The sequence below is a fragment of the Hyla sarda genome, chromosome 8, assembly GCF_029499605.1.
Source record: "Hyla sarda isolate aHylSar1 chromosome 8, aHylSar1.hap1, whole genome shotgun sequence".
In the NCBI taxonomy this organism is placed as follows: Eukaryota; Metazoa; Chordata; class Amphibia; order Anura; family Hylidae; genus Hyla; species Hyla sarda.
The window spans coordinates 91,929,999-91,952,978 of record NC_079196.1 but is presented as its reverse complement, the minus strand read 5'-3'; the positions used below and the strand labels follow the sequence as shown (position 1 = coordinate 91,952,978).

At 42.9% G+C, this 22,980-nt stretch overlaps 1 protein-coding gene and 1 pseudogene across 3 annotated transcripts in view; one reads left to right on the top strand and one right to left on the bottom strand.

Moving 5' to 3' along the window:
• LOC130283815 (potassium voltage-gated channel subfamily H member 8-like) overlaps nt 1-22,980 on the bottom strand; it is a 520,269-nt gene that overhangs the window by 409,830 nt on the left and 87,459 nt on the right. The gene's annotated exons all lie outside the window — the stretch shown is intronic.
• Nucleotides 19,166-19,273, top strand: LOC130289987 (U2 spliceosomal RNA; annotated as a pseudogene).

Here is a 22,980-nt window from a genome sequence, read left to right as displayed (position 1 = left end):
GAAAAGCCAGGCAAAAGTACACACCTGCTAGTGTTGTAGACAAAAACAGTTTTAAGCGTACTGGAGCGCATTGTCCTCCCCTCATAAGTGCATATCAAATACGTATATCTAAGTGGTGTACCATTTTGTTCCTGTTAAAGTCTTAAGGGCCTAGATTTTGTGAAAGGCTAGACAATAGTACACACCTTGATGGTGTTGTAGACAAATACTGTTTTAGCATCCTGGAGCGCATTGTCTTCCCCTCATAAGTGCATACCACATATATACATCTAAGTGGTGTACCATTTTGTTCCTGTTAAAGTCTTAAGGGCCTAGATACTGTGAAAGGCCAGGCAAAAGTACACACCTGCTGATGCTTTAGACAAACACTGTTTTAAGCATACTGGAGCGCATTGCTCTCCCCTCAGGGAAGTTTTTACCCCCACCTGCTACCATGAACAATACGTTTTTCCCTTCCACCTTACGAGGAAAGTGTTACTCATCTTAAAAAGGGCAGCCCCACAGAGGAACCAATCCCTATTTCCACCTAAAAACCCTGGGAAATGGCAGTGTTTGTAGGTGAAAATAGGTAGAGGTCCTGTGTGGGACTGCCCTTTTTAGGGCGACTAACACTTGCCAAGAAGGGAATTAATAATGCCAAAGTAGGGCCTTATAGGGAAAGTTTTTACCCCCACCCGTTACAATGGACAATACGTTATTCCCTTGCACCTTTTAGAGGTCTTTGCATCACATCAATACTTGGTGGTGCAGGTGGCACGTGGTGTTTTTTGCACACCTTTCCTTTTATTTGATAAAAAAAAATTGGGGGGTCCATATATTTTATCCTAAGCATATTATTAAAAGTTAAGTTTAACGTAATGCTTATCCTCAATACTAACTTGTGCACCTGCCCGCCTGCCTCAGCTACTATTCTGATCCTGCCACCCGCCTGATGCCACACATCTGATGCCAAGTTCTCCCTTTTTTCACCCACCTTCGTCACCGGGTACTGGTATTGCCACCAAATGCACCACTCTGTCACCGTGTCACTTTCAGGACATCTGATGCTGCTGCTGCCACCTCCAGGCTGTCTCATTCTGCCACCATATGTTCTCCTCATGCTGTTGCCACCTCCAGGCTGTGTCATTCAGCCACTAGATGTTCTCCTCATGCTGCCACCAACTCCAGGCTGTGTCATTAAGCCACTATATGGTCTCCTCATGCTGCCGCCAACTCCAGGCTGTGTCATTCAGCCACTATATGGTGTCCTTATGCTTCCGCCACCTCCAGGCTGTGTCATTCAGCCACTATATGTTCTCCTCATGCTGCTGCCATCTCCAGGCTGTGTCATTCAGCCACTGTATGCTGCTGCCAACTCCACGCTGTGTCATTCAGGCACTATATAGTCTCCTCATGCTGCCGCCACCTCCATGCTGTGTCATTCAGCCACTATGTGGTCTCCTCATGCTGCCGCCACCTCCATGCTGGGTCATTCAGCCACTATATGGTTTCATCATGCTGCTGCGACCTCCACGCTGTGCCATTCAGGCACTATATGGTCTCCTTATGCTGCCGTCACCTCCACGCTGTGTCATTCAGCCACTATATGTCTCCTTATGCTGCTGTCACCTCCACCCTGTGTCATTCAGCCACTATATGGTCTCCTCATGCTGCCTCCACCTCCATACAAGGTCATTCAACCACTATATGGTCTCCTCATGCTTCCGCCACCTCCAGGCTGTGTCATTCAACCACCATATGTTCTCCTCATGCTGCCACCAACTCCAGGCTGTGTCATTAAGCCACTATATGTTCTCCTCATGCTGCCGCCAACTCCAGGTGGTGTCATTCAGCCACTATATGGTCTCCTCATGGTGCCGCCACCTCCATGCTGTGTCATTCAGGCTCTATATGGTCTCCTCATGCTTCCACCACCTCCAGGCTGTGTCATTCAGCCACCATATGTTCTCCTCATGCTCCCACAAACTCCAGGCTGTGTCATTCAGCCACTATATGCTGCCACCAACTCCAGGCTGTGTCATTCAGCCACTATGTGGTCTCCTCATGCTACCACCAACTTCAGGCTGTGTCATTCAGCCACTATATGTTTTCCTCATGCTGCCGCCAACTCCAGGCTGTGTCATTCAGCCACTGTATGCTGTGTCATTTATCCACTATATCGTCTTCTCATGCTGCCGCCACCTCAACGCTGGGTCATTAAGCCACTATATGGTCTCCTCATACTGCCACCACCTCCACACTGTGTCATTCAGGTACTATATGGTCCCCTCCTGCTGCCGTCACCTCCATGATGGGTCATTCAACCACTATATGTTCTCCTCATGCTGCCGCCAACTCCAGGCTGTGTCATTCAGCCACTGTATGCTGCCGCCAACTCCATTCTGTGTCATTCAGCCACTATATGGTCTCCTCATGCTGCCACCACCTCCATGCTGTGTCATTCAGCCACTATCTGGTCTCCTCATACTGATGCCACCTACTGACTCTGCGACAGTGATTCTAATAGCGATGCCTCTGATCTGCATGTCATACTGAATAACAGTATTATTTCACTAATCCAGCACACACCCTATGTGTGTTACAGCAAGGCAAAGTGTTCTAAGCCCCTATTGAGGCTCTCTGTTGGCCAGAAATAGCGATAGCGATTTGCCGCAAATAAATTCGCACTAAAACTAATTTTTTTTTTTTTTGAAAAATCGCCGAATTAGCAGAATCTAATTTTTCTAAAATGTGCTCATTTCTAATTGTCATAGTGAATAATCCTGAAGTGTGAAAGCTCAGATATTGGATGGTGGAACAATAGAGTTAACTGGAAGGCATATGACAGGTGTGCAGATCAAGTCAGAAACAATTTAGGTTATCTAGAAGCCCTGCACCAATTTACAGTCAGAATTCATTACTCAAAGGAAGCTAATTAGCTTGGTGCTCGTCTTGATCGTGCGCCATCAAGCAACATGAAGATTGGTTATATTTAGCAGAATGAAACACCATGCTTCAGTGGGGAGACAAAGAGGAACGGAGACACTTAGAGGAGTTTCCAAAATGTAAATCGTGCACTAAGATTAAGCTTGATCAAGATATTTTTAAAGGGATCAGTTTAAAATGAATGCGAATAAAATCTGGGAATATTGGTCAGAAAATAACACGATTTATAAGTGAAATATTGGCCCAGATTTCTTTTTTTTTTTTGCCTGAAAACAAAATACTCTGGTCTTACCTATAATAACCAATAACAGCTCAGCTTTCGTATATTAACGAGCTTTAGTAAAATCAAAGCTGAGCTGTGATTGGTTGTCATGGTCAAAGCCAGACAGTTTGTGATTTAAGAAGATTGATAAATCTGGGCCATTGGATTCTGTCTTATGGTATAAACCATACTTATAGTTTGGTAGATTATCTGAGACTTGAAGAGTCCTGGTGCAGTTTAAGCCAACTAATAGTTGGTCTAAACTAGACTAGCTGTAAAAATGTAACTTTTTTGTGGTGAGACCGAATATTAAAGCTGAGAATTGAAACCCATAAGCAAACTGAAAGTTGTCTGGTCCCTTTGAAAGTAACATCATGGGCAGCTTGCCAACCATCACAATCATAATATACTTGTCTTGGGAAGCTACATTGCATGTAAACAGCATTCATTACTTTTTATAAACAGTTTTACGGGCCCTGCATCTCACTCTTGTGAATGAGGATCTACAGTATAGGCCCCTTCTAGCACTACATCTTTGGCTACGGCACAAATGCCTAAATAGTTCACCCACCATAAAGTAAATATTATGGAATTTAGAGGAGGTACAAGCACAGGTGATGACTAGCTTTATGTTACAGCTTGGGGCCTACTACTTTTGTTTCTGCTTATAACTACTCATACTATACTGAGCTTCATTATATCATACAGACTATGCATTTTTTTGTATTCAGATGTAAAGAAAATGGATACAATTCTATCCAACCATTAGTTTGAAGAGAGATGTAAATAAATCTTACATTGTCATCCCTGCTATTTATGTGCAACATATTTTAAATGCTACAAAAGAAAACAAATGTAGAGATGTATGCTACATTTACCTATCCCATTATTTACAATGTGCTATTACAATCCATTTGGCTGTACATTCTCTACAATGCATCTTCTCACATCAATACATGTCAATCTAATAATTAGGCATGAGTGAATCGAATATGACAAATTCGAGTTTGTTACAAATTTGAGGAAAGATGGTGGTGTACTGTTTTGTACCTGTTAAAGTCTCAAGGGCCTAGATACTGTGAAAGGCCAGGCAAAAGTACTCACCGGCTGGTGTTGTACACAAATACTTTTTTAAGCATACTGTAGCTGTAACATCTGTACTCTTGCCAGACACGGTGGCCGGGACGCGCCCGCATGCGAATCCCAGCCCGTCTTTCACCTCCCTGGTCTTCCTGTTCTTGCAGCCCCGACGCATGTACCCCCGCCTCCTAGGGCGCACGCGCACCAGAGCTCTTACATTTTAAAGGGCCAGTACTCATTTAATTAAGTGTCTACACCTGCACCCTGTCTTTAAGTATCAGCTACTCCCTTTTTTCCATGCTGGATCTTTGTTGCCTTGTGCCCTAGTGAAAGCATACTGTGTTCCTGTGTTCCTGAGTTCCTGTGTTCCTGATCCTTGTTCCGTTACCTGACCCTGCACCTGTGCCACCTGCCCTTACCTACTGCTACCTTGACCTCGTCTTGCCAGTTACCTATGTGCCACACCACATCCCAGCAACCTGTGTGGATGAATCGTGCCAGGGGTAGCGACCTGGGTGCTGCCTGCCGCAGCAAGGCTGTCCCACTTTGCGGCTGGCTATGGTGAAAACCAGCGGCACCTAAGACTCCGCTCCCTGGCACGGCTCACGTCATTATCCACACAGGCCCAGAGGTTCCACCACCTGCCGTGACCCTAACAGTAAGATCCGGCCATGGATCCTACTGGGGGGCCTTTGCCAGATGTCTCGGATCTTTCCACTGTAGTGGCTCAACAGTTGCAGCAGTTAGCCCATCAGGCGCAACAACTGAATAAACTCTCAGCCATGGTGTAACAGCTTCCTGCTGCTCAGCATCAACAACAGCAACAGCAGCAGCCACCTGTTCCTGAGCCCCCTCCTGTGTCTGCAGCTTCTCCTGGGACCAAGCTTTGTTTGTCCTTGCCTTCAAAGTATGACAGAGATCTCAAGCTGTGTAGAGGCTTTGTGACACAGTGTTCTATCCATCCAGAACTCATGGCGGATCTGTTCCTGACAAAGTGTGCTAAAGTGGCATTTGTGGTCAGTTTACTGTCTGAAAAAGCTTTAGCCTGGCTACTCCTCTCAGGGATCGTAGAGATCCGGTCTCCTTGAACCTGTCAGATTTCCATGCAGAATTCCGCAATGCATTTGAAGAACCCGCACAAGCCTCCTCTGCCAAGACGGCTCTTCTGAACCTCTGCCAAGGGAACTCCTCTATTGGCGACTACGCGGTTCAGTTCCGCACTCTTGCCTCTGAACTTGCTTGGATCGACGAGGCCTTGTGTGCTACCTTTAAAAAAGGACTTTCCTCTAGAATCAAGGATGCTCTCGCTGCACGAGATACTCCAACTAATCTGAGCAAACGTATCCATTTCGCCACTCAAATCGATGTGCTTTTTGCCGAGAGGCAGGAAGAACTTCCTTTGGAAAAGAACTTGCCCGAACACGGCATTTACCTCGTCTGGCACCCGTGTTCCAACATGCACCCCTACTCTCTTCTTTGCCTCCTGCCGAAGAGGCTTTAGAAGTGGACCGTTTTTGCTTAACGCAGCAGGAACGATCCCGTTGACGCAATGAGAATTTGTGCCTATACTGTGCCAGTCCAGAGCACTTTCTCAAAGACTGTTCTGTATGTCCTCCTCGTCTGGGAGAAGGCTCTCATCTTGGACAAGTAGGAGTGGCATCCCTTGATGTGAATATTGTCTCTCCTTGCTTGACCACCCCGGTTCAAGTGTTTACCTCTGCCAAGACTTCTTTCATCACTTCTGCTTTTTTGGACTCTGTTTCTGCTGGCAACTCCATTGGTGCCTCCAACGTCCATAAACACCATCTTCCAGTGACGCATCTTGTCAAGCCCTTCTACATTTCTTCTGTTAATGGACAAAATCTAAACTGTAAAGTGCAGTTCCACACTGAACCCCTCATTATGCAAGTGGGGGATTTTCATAAGGAAAAAATGTATATTTTTTTTAAACTGTTTTTTTATTAAAGAATTGTTCTTTAAAACAGAAATTTGAGAATAAGAAAATAAAAGTACATAGAATCATAAACAGAGTCATTACATATTAAAAAGACCAGGTTACAATATGATAACATAGATCTATGTGCTACCACGTTGTACTTCTGAGCTTCTTCTCGGTCTTCCTTGGCTTCAACGTCATTCTCCACGACTTGACTGGAAATCAGGTGAAATCACTTGTTGGGGACAATTTTGCCAAGATCACTGTCTCGTGCCTCCTCTTAGGACTGCTAATTAATCCTCCGGATCCTCCGATATTGCAGGATTGGACTTCAGGCCAAGGCATAATTTTCCTCCTGTGATGTCTTCTGTGCCTGTTAAACTCAGATGTAAAGTCTTGAATTGGGGACATTCTTCTTTGCCAGTTGGTCACCTTTGAAGACAGAAGACTCCACGACAGATACCTGCAAGTCCCTTACAGCCTTTGCCCATTCCAGAAACCCCCTGGTCTCATGTAGTGGGGAACTTTTTGAGTTCCAGAGAAGAGGGGGAGACCAAAGTTGGGGGGGTACTGTAACATCTGCGCTCCAGCCAAGCACGCTGGCTTTGAGTGCTCTCTTGTGATGTCCCCGCTGCCAGTGGGGCTGGGATTCGCATTGTAGGACACGCCTGCATGCAAATCCCACCCCATCACTCACCTCCCTTGTTACGCCGAGCGCTCCGGGTCCCTGCTCCTCCCCGGAGCGCTCGCGGCGTTCCTCTCTCTGCAGCGCCCCGGTCAGACCCGCTGACCGGGAGCGCTGCACTGACACTGCCGGCGGGGATGCGATTCGCATAGCGGGACACGCCGGCTCGCGAATCGCATCCCAAGTCACTCACCTGTCCCGGCCCCCGGCTGTCATGTCCTGGCGCGCGCGGCTCCGCTCCTTAGGGCGCGCGCGCGCCAGCTCTCTAGGATTTAAAGGGCCAGTGCACCAATGATTGGTGCCTGGCCCAATCAGCCTAATTAGCTTCCACCTGCTCCCTGTGTATATTACCTCACTTCCCCTGCACTCCCTTGCCGGATCTTGTTGCCTTGTGCCAGTGAAAGCGTTTAGTGTTGTACAAAGCCTGTGTTCCAGACCTTCTGCTATTCCTATTTGACTATGAACCTTGCCGCCTGCCCCGACCTTCTGCTACGTCTGACCTTGCCTCTGCCTAGTCCTTCTGTCCCACGCCTTCTCAGCAGTCAGCGAGGTTGAGCCGTTGCCGGTGGATACGACCTGGTTGCTACCGCCGCAGCAAGACCATCCCGCTTTGCGGCGGGCTCTGGTGAATACCAGTAGCAACTTAGAACCGGTCCACCGACACGGTCCTCGCCAATCCCTCGCTGACACAGAGGACCCACATCCAGCCTGCCGAATCGTAACATCCCTGCTCTTCCTGTTCTCGCAGCCCCGGCGCGTATGCCCCCACCTCATAGGGCGCGCACTGGAGCTCTTACATTTAAAGGGCCAGTATTCATTTAATTAAGTGTCTACACCTGCACCATGTCTTTAAGTATCAGCTCCTCCCTTTGTTCCCTGCTGGATCTTTTTTGCCTTGTGCCCTAGTGAAAGCATACTGTGTTCCTGATCCTTGTTCCATTACCTGACCCTGCACCTGTGCCATCTGCCCTGACCTACTGCTACCTTGACCTCGTCTTGCTAGTTTCAATTGTGCCACGCCACATCCCAGCAACCTGTGTGGGCAAGTCGTGCCAGGGGTAGTGACCTGGGTGCCGCCTGTCGCAGCAAGACCATCCCGCTTTGCGGCGGGCTCTGGTGAAACCAGAAACACCTTGGACTCCGCTCCCTGGCAGGGATCACTTCATCATCCACACATGCCGTGGCCCTAACAGTAGCACATTTTTCTCCCCTCATAAGTGCATACCACATACGTACATCTAAGTGGTGTATTATTTTGTACCTGTTAAAGTCTCAAGGGCCTAAATACTGTGAAAGGCAGTGTTGTACACAAATACTGTACTGTAGGGCATTTTTCTTCTCTCATATACGCACTAAGTATGTCAGGCAGAGAAATGCCAGGATCTGCAGTGGAAGTGCCAGGATTGGCAAAAGCCTAAATTCATAAGGCAGAGGTCGCAGGATACTAGGGGTGAGTGGCAGCAGGAGTCGAAGCGAGAGACCTGAGCTCCTGGAATGAGCTAGCGGTCGTATCTCGACCAGCAACCCATCTGCCATCATCGATTGGTTAACACGGTCATCCACTTCATCACAAGTGAAATCTGACACCCCCAGTCAACAGTCGGTGGGTTCCTCAGACACAACCCTCAGCTGGCATGGCCCACGAGCAATCCCTGTCCTCCAATTGCCTCTGTCTTATGGTGTTCCCTCCACAGAAGTATCTTGTGCTGTGGGTTCAGCTCCACTATTTAGTGAGGACAATCCAGAAGACTGTCAGCAGCTATTGCCCAGCCAAGAAGTGGAGGAGACATGCTCGGGCAAGTATTGATAAGGAGAGTGGCGTGGGAGGTGATGTTGCGAGCATTCAGGCTCCTGGTGTAGACACTGTTGAGGAACCTGAGGAGGACATCAGTGACGTGCAGACACAACTCGATGATGATGATGCCGAGCGCACTTGGGAGCTGGGTGCAAAAGGGGCTTCATCAACATCAGGAGAAGAGGGTTGCAGGTTGCCCGTGAGGCAGCAGCTGATCCAGCAAGGTGGTAGCATGGTTGGCAGAAGTGGAAAGTCTGGAGCCAAACATGCCAGGGTAGACCATCTGCTTTGCGGCAGCCTACCTTCCCAGGAGGGGGTGAAGCAGGGGTTGCTGGAGTCGGCGGCAATAGCAGTCAATCAGTGCAGACTGTTGGTGGCAAAATCAGCTACTCGGTGGTGTGGCAGTTTTTCATCAAGCATCCGGAGGAGGTTAACCTGCCACATGCAAGATGTGTCGGCAGAAGGTGAAGCGTGGCCAGGGTCCCAATGTTACAGCCCTCCGTCAACATATGCAGCATCACCATAAAGCGACATGGGAGAACCGTGGATCCGATGTGGTGGTCCAGCCTGCCGCATCACCCAGTGGCACGCCACTCCTTGCTTCAGCCAGCCAAGGCTCCACCACATCAGTGAAGGGAGCTGTGTGTCATAACCATCTTATGTCCTCCTATTGTGAGCCAGTCATTCCGACAGCAATCCATTGGCAAAGCCATGTCCAAAAGACAACAATATGATGAATGTGCTCCTCTCCAAGTTGCTGGTGCTGCAGTCCCTCCCTTTTCAAGTGGTGGACTCTGGACCTTTCAGAGATCTGATGGCTTGTGCCGAGCCGAGGTGGAGAGTGCCAAGCCGTCATTTCTTTGGGAAGAAGGCAGTACCCGCCCTGCTCAATTTTGAGGAACAGAAGGTGGGCCAGTCCTTGAGCCTGTCGGTGTGTACCAAAGTGCATGGCAGCACCGACGTATGAAGCTGCAACTATGTTAAGGGACAATACATGTCCTTTACAGCCCACTGGGTGAATGTGGTTCCTGCACAGCCACAACAACACCAACTTGGACAGGACACGCCACTTCTGCCTCCATGCTCCCAAGCCGTTGGTTTTGTGACAGTGTGCGACAGCGGTGTCACGCTGTTCTTCACATGGTTTGCCTTGGCGCACAAAGTCACACAGAGGAGGAACTGCTAAAAGTCATTCATCAAGAAATCGAATCATGGCTTACTCCACGAAAACTGGAAATAGGAACCATTGTGATCAACAACGGGAAGAACATCTTGTCTGCGCTGCAACAAGGAAGGCTGAGCCATGCGCCCTGCATGGCACACGTGTTCAATCTGGTTATTAAGCGGTTCCTGAAGTGTTCCCCAAATCTTCAAGACATCCTAACAATGGGTTGGAAACTTTGCATGCACTTCAGCCACTTGTACACCGCAAAGCACACCCTCCTTGAGCTGCAGCGTCAGAACGGCATCCCCCAACATAGTCTGATTTGTGACGTTTCCACATGTTGGGATTCCACCCTTCATATGTAGGACTGACTATACAAACAGAGAAAAGCCATCAACAATTTCTTGATGATCCAAATGGATAGGGGAACTCCCCTGTGTAACCTCAATGTCAACCAGTGGCATGCTGCTGCCACCTCCACGCTGTGTCATTCAGCCACTATATGGTCTCATCATGCTGCTGAGACATTACCTAAAATTTTTTATGGTAGTACTAGCTACAAAAATCTTCAATTAAAATTTTTAAATGTATCTTTTAATCTTTGGAATTGTGAGGCCCTATGGTCTCCTCATGCTGCTGCCACCTCCAGGCTGTGTCATTGTGCCACCATATGGTCTCCATATGCTGTTGGCACCTTAGATTAAACTGGAAAAATGTTCATGTGTCTAAAATCTTCAATTAAAATTTTACAAAATATCTTACATTTTTTCTATTGTGAGGCCCTATGGTCTCATCGGGCTGATGCCACATCTAGGCTCTGTCATTGTGCCGCCATGTGACTCCTTGTTAGATTGGGTTTTGTGGTCATACAGTATTAGTTCAAAGTAAACTTTGGCTCATTAAACTTGGTAATCTAACATAAATCTTAAATTTTAATTTTAAAAAATCGATGTAATCTTTTCAAGACTGAGGCCCTGTGGTCATCAAACTTCATATCTTACCTGTGGAATTATCACAAGAATTTTTATAGTAGTGTGGCTATATATACTTTTCAGGTAAATATTTGATTTGGTGTCACTTCTTGTTATTGATTTATTTTTTATCATTTTACTATATAATATACTGACTGTATGGTGTCTATAACACCCTACTTTCTTTAAATATTGTGTAATAATCTTCTTTAATATTCTGTCTACAGAATATAAATTCAGATAGCTCTCATAAAGATTAGCTGTCTGATTTAGAAAGTTTGACCTTCCAAGCATCTGTACTTACCTTGGATTCATACATTTAGTCTCTTGGTCTCCAGGAGACATAATAGTGAGAAGAATCGAAGTCTTTATCAACCACAGATTAAGTCACTGAGGGATTTATTAATTCCACCGCAATCTCCTGGGTCCATGTTAAGTGACAGAAAACTAATCAATCAGGAACATCCTACAGCTCTAGACTTTGGCAAATATATATATATATATATATATATATATATATATATATATATATATTCCAATAATATCAGTAACATTTCATATTATGAATCATATATGTATAGTTTGTTCTTTATTCATTACTGTTCTGAGCAGCAAGTGGAATAGAGGATCATCATGACAATGAACTTTGCAGCCTTTTGGTTTAGGAAACTAAGACAAACTCGGGCTCTCTTCAGAAGGGGTGAATGAAGCTGAATGGCCTGCTGCTTGGTGGACACTAATGGATTCCACAGGATCATAGACTTTAATGGGTTTAGTTGGGTTTCTGTTTGGTGGCTGTCATTTTGCAGGATTATAACGGGACTAAGAAAATACAGGGCCATATGAGGGCTTGTTTTTCAGTATGCTGGACCAATTGTACTGTGTAATGACATCACACATTTTTTCTACAACATCTAGAGTTAAACAAAAAATTATAATTATTTATGGGGTGAAATTAAAAACAAAATGCAATTTTGCTAATTTTTATTTTCTTTTACCCAGTGTACTTTATATTAAAAATAAAGGAATGATAGTGAAGAGAGTATCGCTGCTACTCCTGGGTAAAGATTATATGAAGAGTCACTCGGTACTACAGTCTGTCTGCATTTTCACTTGACTTTGCTACAACACAATATTACTGCTACACACATATGCATACAATGCCATTCACAGTTTGGTTATTTCCTTTGCTTCACAAGTAGATATTGGTTAATACATGTTATATGATTTTGGTGACATGTTTGAAATAAGTTTTCCTTTTCTTCAGCACCCATTCTAGCTCAGCACTACCTGTTGAATTTTGAGTTAACAAGGTTGGGGACCCCTGCTGTTGAGTATTACTATATATTCTATGTGACTTCCAGAATTCTGCTTCTCTTTATAATTTTTTTTCTCCATTTACTACAGCTGCAGTAAAAGCTTGGCAAAAGGAAAATTCCGATCAAGAAATCTTTATGGAAATAATTAGCTACTGTGAACACCATATAGCGAGAATTAATTTGGCACGTACTCCGTTAAGCCAGGCATATTATGGCTATGCACAATTTCATATGAAAGCAGATAAAGTTTTTCTTTTTTTGGATTCCTATGAACATCAAGTGTGGCATGCACTTTCAGGTACCATATTCTAATATTGCAAGGCTACAATAAGCACAACATGATAGCACACAGAGTGCCTGCTGCTTTGTACTGCAGAGCCACAGGAACTACCTCAGTACAACCTCCTGTAGAGCTGCGTGCACAGAGCTATATATTGAAGCAAAAAATATATATGTCTGTACAGTTGTATTAGAAATTTTATTTTAATCTACCATTATGCATGGACACAGGATTTAATTTTTACCCATAAATATTTCATCTCAACCAAACAAAGCTCTAGGAAAGACAAAATGCAATGAACTGATTATTGATCTCCAGAGTCTTTCTCCTGATCCTCGGGCTATGTATAGACACTTAATTACTGTACTCAAGTGTCACTATTGTTAGTCAGGCCATACAGTAGTTTTATGCAACTAGTAATCCTAGAAACAAAATTAACTGTTTAGCAAAGAAGTGATTAACATGACCAAGAATGAGCTTCCCCCACACTGTTAAGACTGCTGTAGGAAATCACATTAATCATTTCTCAGGAATTACCACATGTGTCCTTTACGAGATTTTTGGAAGACTGTTTGTAACAGTGCAACAGCCCAGAGCATACACAGATATTGTCCTGGGGAGAGCACCAATGAGATGGCTGGTTCACGACCGTTTTTATGCTGGTCACACTGGCACGAGGGCTTCCACAGGCTAATTCCACACACTGCAGGCTGGCACAGTAACTGGGGCCTGCACAGGTCGTTAAGTGTGAGTGCTAAATGCTGGATTACCTGGACATTTTAGTCTTCACTCTAGCATATATATATATATATATATATATATATATATATATATATATACTATAACACTAGTCCAAAGTGACTCCCAAGGTATATAATACAACTGGTTGGCTCCCAGTACATCCAAGATATCTCTATTCCCTTTAAGCCACCATGTCCACCATGTATAAGTACATAGCTTGAGCAGTTATTTGTTTCCTAGGCTCAGCCTGAAGCCCTGAAAGGTCCTAGGGCATGGGGCACATGTACACCTTCCACCACAGGCTCTTTCTCTTCCTGCTTTTTTCTTCCTTATGAGGTAGCCAGGATATATCACCAGGGCAAGGCATGTTCGTTGCAGGAGCTATACAACCCCAAGCAGTCATGGGTTTAGACCTAGGCCACTGTACTCCAGACTCCCATATAATGTCCATGTCTTGCAAACAGAGAGAGGCAGGGCTCAGAGTATACTACTCCCCACTCTTGAATGTTCACTGTGAAAGTGTATGGGATTGCATGTAGTGCAAACAGTAGTACAAAACATTACAAAAACATGTGCATAATAAACCACAAATATCTGGCACCCAAACAACAAGCCCTTGCAGAGTTCCCAGTGGGACAATGCCACAGAGACATAAAGAAAATGCTGTGGACTGACAAACACGATTCAAAAGTTTGTCCTATTTACTTTTCTTATTCATTGCTAGATTTAATGTTCCTTTAATAGCAATCTTGTGGTTTCATAACATATAATGTTGTGGGCATATTATTGTCAGCTCTGAACTAGCTGTAAAGACAAGTGACAATGCTTTTAACAGAAGCTCTTGAACTTCCTGATACTTAGTAGATGCTTAACACTAGAATCGTTTATTGAAATTTTAAATTACTTAAATTGAAACATTGACAAATTTTTCACCATTAGTAAACGAATGTACTAGGTTTACCAGGGCTGTTAATTCTTTTACTTTTGTCCTTCAAAAACAAGATGCTGTGCATAAAATATCAAAATATAAGTCCTCAACATCACAAACAATAACAATATATATCCATGTAACAAGATTCCACTAGGGTAGCTGTTAAAATTGTGTGCCCTTTTTTTTACATTACTTAGTGCATTCCAGTAACAGTCTAACAATATACCTTACAGCCCTGCTGCTCTGCCTGGACCCAGTTCCTGTGACGCACTCTAGCAAGTGGCTCTTTCTGACAGCACCTGGACACTTTCTCACCTCCTCCCAGCTTCCTCTGTAGCCACAGCAGTCACAGCACCAAAAGATCCCAAAAGACACAAAAATATGATACTCCACATTTCCTCTAACAAAAATAGGATTACTTAGGCACTGAGGGAATTTCTAGTTCCCTCAGCGCCCAAGTAATCTCATTTTTGTAGGAGGAAATTTGGAGTTTTGTATTGTTGTTGATCGGAAGGCTGCAGAGGGTCTAATTATACTACCATATGTTCTTTCCAAAGTTGTGCTCGGATCTGTACAACCACCCAGGACAAGCACCTGTTCACAATAAGCATTTGCTGAACCATAACGGTATTGCACCATGGAGAGCTTCTTCTTTGTTTGATAGTAAAAGACACAACAGACATTTTAAACAGGCCATTGTCCTGACTGACTGGGGACAGGGAGAGTGAGTCCTAACTGACCCTAAAAAGACTCCTACTGCCTACTTGCCCATCCATCCTAAATGATGAATCGACAACTGGGCACCGATCCCTTCCTGTGCTAAAGTGCAGTGGCGTAAAAATACATAATATACATAGTCGTCACAGGCCAGAAACGGAAAGCAACTAGACAACCAGATATACAATACAGAACACAAACACCAACAGGCAGAATATAGTGAATTAACAATCAGTTCATAAGCCAGATATCAAATAAATGGCAGACATCATAAAATGAACAAGACTAGGCATGATGGGAGTATACAGCAGAATCCAGGAGATGAAGGGGATAAACAGAAGAACTGAGAGCAAAAACACTAAACTGAACAGGTAAGTTACTTAGAACTATCACAAGCAGGTACAAGTACAAAGGACAAAGATCAGATCAACCAAACAGGATATAAATATAGGACACTGTTCACACTGGGACACAGAACATACAAACTGGATTCCCCACTCCATATGGAGTAGCCAAATTTAATATAACCAAATAGGCTACCGGCCAGCGGACACACTCCACCGTGTGAACAAAAAGCTGACCCAGTAAGAAATGGAAATATAATACATGAAACAGTAGACATCAATAGACTCCAGAATACCGAACAAGAATATAACATACAGAGCACAGGGTACAAGCTAGACTCAGACACAGTGTGAACACAAACAGAGCAGAACAAACAAGCATAATCCCAAAACCGACCAATGTAACACAGACCAAAATACAAGGAGCATGCTATATAACCATGGCTAAAAACCCAGATAAAAAGACAAGACAAACACAAGGCAAATGCCCAAGCAGACACAGTCAGAATGTAGCACAAATAGACATGGTAGTATTGCACTTAACAACCAGCACCAGAATGCAGGAAAACTCTTGCTAAATAACTCCACCCGAGTTCTCATTCGCTCCGAGCATTAACTATTCCCTATCCAGGTGGAATAGCACACTGCTCTGAACAAACTAGTGTGTGAATACACACTTAAACAGAAAAATACAAAAACAAATAAACGGACATTACAGCCATACTGTTCAATTGTATGCCTGGTTATTAAGATATATTCAGTGAAAACTCTTTGAGAAAACCACCCATAATTGCATTGAAAAGTCATCTACTATATGGGTGGTCTCCTCAGACAAAATGACCATGATACAAAATATTTGATTTATTTTTATCTTTATATTTCCAAGAATTGTAATAATTTCTTTCTTAATCACTCATGTGTATGTACCACATCAGAACTAACATGTATGCGCTTGGTATTTATATAATGCTATGTTACAGATATTGAGCACCTTATTTGAGATATTTTTTGTAGAAGCCACATCATGTTAGTTGTAGGTTTTAACAACCTCTGCACATGATGCAGTAATACATGCGGCAATGAGTGCTCCTGGGAGAAGGTAATAATTATGGTATAAGTTTTTGTTATTTTATTTTTGTGGTGATCATTCCCAGGAACCACTTGCTCATGTATGCAAAAATGATATGCATTTTCATTTAGATGTGTTTGTGTGGAGAAAAATTAATTGTATAGGGTAGAACGGTGCATGAATACTTACATTTCATTCACATATCAGCACGTTTGCACCTGGTATGAAGGGGAGGATACCTTGTCTACCTTGTGGGAGGCAACTCCCCTTCAACACTATAAAAAGAATAATTTTGCTCATATTTGTTGTATCACTAAGGCCCTCTGACAGGCTGAAACGCGTCACCTGTGACTACCTTGTCTTCTGTACCTATGGTGTATATGAGAAAATAAAGGAATTTGTTTTATACGGGAGCAGCACTGGACATCGTTTCTGTTTTATATACTTTATCGTGGTGCGGTCCACACTAGTCCGTGCGCTGCAGGACACGGAGGTGAGCTGAACACTTTTGCACAGGTTATAACATATTTGATGGACTGAAAAGTCACCAAACAAATTCTGTTATGGAAAAGGTTTTACTCAAAGAGGTGGTCTTTGGGAGAGGTTTTATTATACTTTTCCTAATTCCTGCATCACTGTTCATGGCTAGTGTTGTACACGAATAATCGAAATGCAAATTTTTACCACAAATATCGGCACTTCACGATTTTGCGAATATTTAGAATAAAGTGATATATATTGGTAATGACGAATACATATTTTTTGTTTTGTTTGTTTTTTGCGAATATACAAATATTCGCGAATATCGGCACTTCCAGTCAAAGGACACTGATCCCTCCCTTTTTTATAGGTGAAAGATAAAATCGCGCATGCGCACTATGCGAATTTCATTACAAATTTTCACATGGAAAAAAAGAAGAGAACGAACATAGTGAATATGCAAATTTTGTGAACATAGGACAAATATTTGTCCATATATTTGCTAAATATCGCAAATTCAAATATGCCACTCATCACTATTCATTGCTTTTAGCTGCTGTTGTTCCTAACCCCAACCTCAGTTTGTTCCTGACCTTACCTCCTTACTAATTGTGAAAATTCTGAAGTTTATGCTAAAAAGGAAAAAAAGAAACGATGGACTAAATAAAAAAGATTATACAATGACTAAGGTGTGCCTCTACGCTACTATTATGTTAGTCTTTTAATATAGAAAAGATACTTGATGTCCAATTCTTTGAAATATACTATACAATTAAAGAAAAAATGTCCTCTAACCAGCCTGCAAATATTCTAAATGACTTCCAGGTTATCTAGAACATATTGTAGTTTCAGAAGACATGACAGTTTTAAGAGCAGGATCCATATTTTATTAAATGTTCTTTTAAAGCCGCTTTCCTTCATTCTGCTGCAGATAGAAAAATACTGTTGATGACATTAGAAAAAAAATAAAATAAAAAATAAGAAAAATAACAGCTTCTCTTTATCATCAGGAACACACTGCCCATAAACACAGAGGTGAACAAGGTAGAATTTCTAGAAGATCAAACATCCAGTCTCTGCAGGCACTGGCCATTGGAATGCATATTCATATATACATCAAAAGGCATGATATGTTTTGCTGGCAGTACAGAAGAGTAGCCTCTTTTCTGAATCCTCCTCAGGTTCTCCCTGAAGAATACACGGCATAGCAAAATTATGATTATTGTACAGTCTACACAGTAAAAGCTTTAGCATTTTGGGTAGTTATCTTGTTGCCAGCAGATGTATTACAATATTCAACAGTCAGCAAAGTCATCTTTTCTGGTTGCTGAAGTGTACATAAATAAGTGAAATGGTTTTCACTTGCAGTGCTTTGAGGGTGGAAAAAAGTGGGAAGGAAATTCATTGGGACAAGATGTCGAAATCTGTCATCTCTATAGTAGTAGTGCAGTTTGTGGAGTAATGTCCCATTCACATCATGTTTTCATAGTCAACAAGGTATTCAGCTATATACTTCGAGTGGACGGGGCATATCCATAAGCTTTAAAGGGGTACTTCCCCCTAGACATTTTATCCCCTATCCAAAGGATAAGGGCTAAGATGTCTGATCCCCCTGATCTCCCCGCTGCACCCAGCGTTCATTTAGATCGTCGGGTGCAGCACCCCCTCAATGCAAGTCTATGGGAGGGGGCATGGCGGCTGTCACACCCCCTCCCACAAATTTGCATTGAGGGGGCATGGCCATGACGTCAAAAGCGGGCGTGACCGTGACATCACAAGCCTCCACCCCGCATCGCCGGTCATCCAGCGAGGAGGGAAGTTTGCTCCGTGCACCGGATGTCTAAGGGGGGTGCAGCTGAGATCACAGGGGGCCCCAGTGGCGGGACCCCCACGATCAGTCATCTTATCCCCTATCCTTTGGATAAGGGATAAGATGTCTAGGGGTAGAGCACCCCTTTAATAGACTAAAGGTAATATACTTGTGACTATGTTTGGTCAGATTTACACTGGCATTGGTTGATTAAAGAAATAGAAAAGCATAGACCAACATGTTTTCCTAAAATGTCATATGAATGGGGCATAATGCAAAATAAGTAATTATGCACGACAATGGCAAAGTATGGTTCCTTCTGTTCCGTATGAAACTCTTTTGCAGTCCAATAGTAATTGTCAAAGCTCTATCACTTTTCTAACAAAAGCTTTGCAAATGTGTCAATTTCTTTGGTATATTTTAAGACAATACAAAAACACAGTAATTTATGTGCATTTTAGTAAACACTGGGAGGAACATTTTTGTTCATTGTAGTGGTGATTCCTCTTTCCTATAACCTATGCACCTGCACAGGCTGACACGGGGTCCAGCCTTGATCTGTAAGACCTTGCCAATAGTGTTGAGGGAATCAAATCGGTACAACCTGGGTTCTGCCAGAACTTTATGGAACGTTTGCTTTGGTACTAAGGTGAAAATTGCTTCTCGGCCTTTTGGCTAAGATAAAGTGTAGTATCTGTTCTTATCAGTTTCATTCTGGTGGCAGTCCACGCCGTTGTGGATTTGGTGGGGATGGGTACTGCATGGAGGGTGCAGGTGTACTAGGGCTTTCCGGGGCTGGTTCTGAGGAATCAGTTCGACGGCTGCCCCAACGTGACCTGTTCCCTCCGGGTCTCGCCATGAGGCTGAGAGGGTCAAAAGCCGAGGTACTTTTGTGCCTCGGGGAGTGGTGACCCAGAGGTGCCGAAACTCACTGGGAGGATAGGCTCACTGAGTGGAAGCACGGGCACCATAATCTCTTCACCTTGTGGCACTCACCTCTTTATTCCCAGCCTTCTGGCTAGGATCAGAGACATTTTTTATAGATCCGTCCGGATGTCCGGGCAGTATATCTGCACACATTCACTTATTTATTTATTTTTGCCTCACTGTGTCATTTTTTCCTGTTGTGTGTCAACAGGATTTGTCAGGATGCGGTAGCCCTTCTGGGTGTCCCTTCTGGCGATCTAGGGGAGGTGTGTTTGGCCATTAGGTTCCGCACCTCCCTGCAAACACTCCGGGTACTCCTGCTTTGGCAGGGTACCTACGGTTATCGGCTCTGCGGGCAGATACCTTGGCTAACGCCAAGGGGGATGCCGGGAGCATTTGTGGTCCCTTAGTAGCTTTGGTGAAAAGGGGCATCGAACCTGGAACCTCGCAGGTACCTTTTGGTCCGGAGGCGAAGGGTAAGGTTTGTTGGGGGGCCTCTCTCCTTTTGGAGAAGGGCTTCTGATAGACCGCATCCTCTGTGCACGTTTTTTTTAGTGTAACACGTTTGCACTTTTTCTTGCACTTTGGGTGATTCGAGAGCACGTTCCTTGGCTCTTAGAAAAAAGAAAACTAAGGTGGAAATTGGCCAGTTCACTTCAGGTGAACCTGGTATCATGGTGTTAGCACCATGTGACAATAGGAAAAGGATGGAAGAACACAAGGCATTGGTGCCCCTTGAGAAATGCAGGAAGGAGGAACAAATATATTGTCAGGGAACCCACAAAACCTTGCAAGTAAAAGGAGCACATGACCTAAGGTTAGCCAATAATGCCTTGCATACAGCCCAGGTAGTCTTGAAGCGCTCTACAATACCAAAGCAGTATACAGAAAAAAGCTGCAGACAGTGTGCTGTATTTGTTCTGTCAGGGACAGGAGCAACATTAGTATATATATATATATATATATATATATATATATATATATATACATATATATATATATATCGTCGTTTAATCTACATAAGTAAAAGTTACGTTTTATTCAAGGAAGTTATAAGGTAATTTTTGCCGGTTGGTAAGTGTTTTTTTTTTTTTTTATTTACTATCACCCTGTTTGGGGAATTTATCTATTTTTTGTTTGTTGGTTTGTAATTTTTTTTTATTTTCTTTTTTCTTTTTTTCCTTTTCTTTTTTTTTTTTTTTTACTGAAATCGACACAAAAATTCAGTTTTTTTCACAAATCTTTAAAGAAATTAGAAATGTATTGGTAGGGAAATTACTGTGTTTTTTTTATTTTTTATTATAATTTTTCTGGTTTAAACCTGAGCGCAAGGCACACCCTTGTAACAATGAGCAAAAATTTTCCAGACATATGTGCCAAATGAGTTTGCCTGGTCAAAATAAAACCCAATCAGATAAAATAACTAGTAAATCAGGGCAATAGTTCTAATTATTTGTTAACATTAGTGTTGAGCAGCATAGGCCATATTTGAATTCGTGATATTTCGTGAATATATGGACGAATATCAGTCATATATTCGCTAAATTAGCATATTCATAATATTTGCGCTTTATTTTCTCATATATTCTAAAATTCACATATGCGAAAATTTGTATATGCGAACATTTGCATATACAAAAATTTGCATATGCGTAAATTTGCACACCAGTCTCACACAGTAGTATTAGAGCCTTCTTTATACCACACAAGCTGGAAGCAGAGAGGGATGATCACTATGATGTGTACTGTGAAAAAAAAAATATTCGTAATATGCGATATTCGCGAATATTCGCGAGCAACACTAGTTAACATCACTTTACATGACTGTTTACATAATTTAATTTTGATCGGGTGATTTTTATAGAAAAACATGCAGCTCTACTGTATACATAGCTTTCCAAGATATATTCTGTAAATTGATTAAACTCTAGGACCAATATACAACATATTATACCATGCATACAAATGTAGTTCTATACTCTGGAACTACTTAATGTTTGGATAGTGTTCTGAGTCCTTTGGAAAATATCACATTGATATAGATTATAGTGAGAACTTTGGAATTGCTAGCATAGAGTATTCACCGCTGTGATAAATACATAATCTCCCATCAAAATCCATACTGAACAGAATATCAATGAGAACATCACGGCAAAACTAAATATACAACCTTGGTAGCAATGTGAAGGAAGGGGCTATTCATACATTGAGTTTCTCATAAGACAGTATATTATTATGACTATGTCACTAAAAGGATACCTTGGCTTACTGCCAAGTAAACCTTACACAAGGCTGAATCGGAAACATAATGGTCCTCATTTACTAACAGGATTCCTACTCTTTTTCATGGGTTTTGCTCCTAAATTCTGTCGCACGGAACATGCGACTGAATGTGCGACAGAAAAAACCTGACACAATCAGAATCACTCGGAGTTAAAAAAAAAAAAAAACTACAAAATGGGCGGGCTTTTCGGGAAAAGAGGTGTGTTTCCTATATTTCATTCAAAATCACTTGTCTTTTCTGAAAACCACTCTAAAAATCATGTGACTTTTCAGGGAAGAAAACCCTACACTTTAAAGCATGTATAAAGTTTCCAAAGCGGAGTAAATTAGTAAAACCATGGAAAAAAAGACCGGAACAGCAAAAAACACAACAACACCTACACTCCACTCTTATTAAATCAGGGCCAATGGCCCTCATTTACTATTGCAAACCCAACATGTTTTGTCCGGTTGTGCACCAGATTCCGGTGCATTGCGCCAGAATTTCTATCTGTGCCAGAATTTGCACCAGAAATTAGAAAAACCTGACTAACTCTCCATTTTACTGAGAAAACCCGGAAAAGGGGTGTGACCGTTGGGGGAATGGGGGCGTGGTCACAGAAAATGGGCGTGTCCTCAACATTTTCACAAAAGCCCAACATATTTACTAAGTCCTCAACATATTTACTAAGGTTTCCACAGAAAATGTAGTGGTTTTGAGCTGAGGAAAACCCAATAGATCAGAGCATGTGTAAAAAAAAAAAGCAAAATGTAGGGAAAGTGGAAAATGTTGGGAAACCTTAGTACCGTGGAAAAAAAATAGGGAATTAAAACACACAAAGAAACCTACACTACACTATTAGTAAATCAGGGCCAATGTGTATGATATGGATGTCACTTTGTAATTTACAAGCCAAAGCCTGTATCCGGATATCATCACCATCTCTAAAAATTTTGTTTTACCTTTTTTCTATTAAAATCTATGAAAAAACATACTAATTTGTTGCATACAGTTGCAGGCATCTTCCCTGAGCTGCTGCTTTGAGTTATCAGTTCACAGTTCCAAAGGTTTGGTTGCACAGATCACTGTACAGGAAGGGGGGACCTACGTTTTAACATTAAAATCAGATACCTTATATTGTGTAAGTCCCCCTCATACCACCAAAACTCTTCTGACCTGATCAGGGCATGGACTCTACAAGACCTGTGAAGGTGTCCTGTGGTATCTGGCACTGAGATGTAGGAAGCAGATTCTTCAAGTCCAATGACTTGCGAGGTGTG